Source organism: Eriocheir sinensis, unplaced genomic scaffold, assembly GCF_024679095.1.
Source record: "Eriocheir sinensis breed Jianghai 21 unplaced genomic scaffold, ASM2467909v1 Scaffold201, whole genome shotgun sequence".
NCBI classification, from domain to species: domain Eukaryota; kingdom Metazoa; phylum Arthropoda; class Malacostraca; order Decapoda; family Varunidae; genus Eriocheir; species Eriocheir sinensis.
The window spans coordinates 85,433-87,976 of NW_026111418.1; the positions used below are offsets into that span (position 1 = coordinate 85,433).

The window sequence follows — 2,544 nt, forward strand, 5'->3', positions numbered from 1 at the left end:
AAAATAGAAAATTGAAAAAAAAAAAAAAAGGAAGAGAAAAGAAAGACAAAAGGAAAATATGAAAAGAGAAACAAAAATATGAGAAAAGTAGATGTGAGAAAAGGTGCCTGAAAACAGTAAAAAAGAGTATAGAGGTGAGCATGTGAAAACAGCAGGACACTAGAACAGCAGCGAATGAAGGAAGGGAAGTAGTTGTTACCCCCTTGGATGCAGACCGCTTATCAGAAGACATCACCAAGCTGCAGGAGTGGAGCAATGAGTGGCTGCTACAATTCAATGATGAAAAATGTAAAGCCATATACCTTGGGAGGGGAAACCCAGCATACCAATACCACATGGGAAACACTCCACTATCCACCACAGAGGCAGAGAAAGACCTGGGACTGTATGTAACCAGGCTACCAGTGAAGGGATATCCAGCATACCAATACCACATGGGAAACGCTCCACTATCCACCACAGAGGCAGATAAAGACTTGGGAGTGTATGTTACCAGGCTACCAGTGAAGGGATATCCAGCATACCAATACCACATGGGAAACACTCCACTATCCACCACAAAGGCAGAGAAAGACCTGGGAGTGTATGTTACCAGGCTACCAGTGAAGGGATATCCAGCACACCAGTACCACATAGGAAACACTCCACTATCCACCACAGAGGCAGAGAAATACCTGGGAGTGTATGTTACCAGGCTACCAGTGAAGGGATATCCAGCACACCAGTACCACATGGGAAACACTTCACTATCCACCACAGAGGCAGATAAAGACCTGGGAGTGTATGTTACCAGGCTACCAGTGAAGGGATATCCAGCACACCAATACCACATGGGAAACACTTCACTATCCACCACAGAGACAGAGAAAGACCTGGGAGTGTATGTTACCAGGCTACCAGTGAAGGGATATCCAGCACACCAATACCACATGGGAAACACTCCACTATCCACCACAGAGGCAGATAAAGACCTGGGAGTGTATGTTACCAGGCTACCAGTGAAAGGATATCCAGCACACCAATACCACTTGGGAAACACTCCACTATCCACCACAGAGGCAGAGAAAGACCTGGGAGTGTATGTTACCAGGCTACCAGTGAAGGGATATCCAGCACACCAATACCACATGGGAAACACTCCACTATCCACCACAGAGGCAGAGAAAGACCTGGGAGTGTATGTTACCAGGCTACCAGTGAAGGGATATCCAGCACACCAATACCTCATGGGAAACACTCCACTATCCACCACAGAGGCAGAGAAAGACCTGGGAGTGTATGTTATCAGGCTACCAATGAAGGGATATCCAGCACACCAATACCACATGGGAAACACTCCACTATCCACCACGGAGGCAGATAAAGACCTGGGAGTGTATGTTATCAGGCTACCAGTGAAGGGATATCCAGCACACCAATACCACATGGGAAACACTCCACTATCTACCACAGAGGCAGAGAAAGACCTGGGAGTGTATGTTACCAGGCTACCAGTGAAGGGATATCCAGCACACCATTACCACATGGGAAACACTCCACTATCCACCACAGAGGCAGAGAAAGACCTGGGAGTGTATGTTACCAGGCTACCAGTGAAGGGATATCCAGCACACCAATACCACATGGGAAACACTACACTATTCACCACAGAGGCAGAGAAAGACCTGGAGTGTATGTTACCAGGCTACCAGTGAAGGGATATCCAGCACACCAATACCACATGGGAAACACTCCACTATCCATCACAGAGGCAGAAAAAGACCTGGGAGTGTATGTGACCAGGCTACCAGTGAAGGGATATCCAGCACACCAATACCACATGGGAAACACTCCACTATCCACCACAGAGGCAGAGAAAGACCTGGGAGTGTATGTTACCAGGCTACCAGTGAAGGGATATCCAGCACACCAATACCACATGGGAAACACTCCACTATCCACCACAGAGGCAGAGAAAGACCTGGGAGTGTATGTTACCAGGCTACCAGTGAAGGGATATCCAGCACACCAATACCACATGGGAAACACTACACTATCCACCACAGAGGCAGAGAAAGACCTGGAGTGTATGTTACCAGGCTACCAGTGAAGGGATATCCAGCACACCAATACCACATGGGAAACACTCCACTATCCACCACAGAGGCAGAGAAAGACCTGGGAGTGTATGTTACCAGGCTACCAGTGAAGGGGTATCCAGCACACCAATACCACATGGGAAACACTACACTATCCACCACAGAGGCAGAGAAAGACCTGGAGGGTATGTTACCAGGCTACCAGTGAAGGCCAAATCCGTGCCAGTCGCAGCGGACGGGTTAGAATATAAATGATCCAGACAAATTCAAAATACATTCGAATAAAATATTACATCAGGAAATGCGAAAAAAAAACTAATAAGAAATAAAACTAGTAAGATATACTGAAAAAAATATATTTACACGCCTATAAAATAAAATAAAAATAACCCCTCAATAGAACACAAACAATTAAAACGAAGGTACGAAGAGAATACTAGGGAATTTATAGACACCCTGAGAAGTC

General features: G+C 46.3%; 1 long non-coding RNA gene across 4 annotated transcripts; it reads right to left on the reverse strand.

The window, feature by feature from the left end:
- Window positions 1-977: 977 nt before the first annotated feature.
- On the reverse strand, window positions 978-2,254 carry LOC126990791 (uncharacterized). 4 transcript variants are annotated; one of them, XR_007744732.1, is made up of 4 exons: window positions 2,158-2,254; window positions 1,763-2,059; window positions 1,521-1,565; window positions 978-1,223 (listed from the first exon to the last, which is right to left on the reverse strand). It is a non-coding gene; the product is annotated as an uncharacterized LOC126990791 (long non-coding RNA). The 4 variants fall into 4 exon arrangements; XR_007744729.1 differs by having other exon boundaries at window positions 978-1,268; window positions 1,467-1,565; XR_007744731.1 differs by lacking the exon at window positions 1,521-1,565 and having other exon boundaries at window positions 1,817-2,059.
- Window positions 2,255-2,544: the final 290 nt, after the last annotated feature.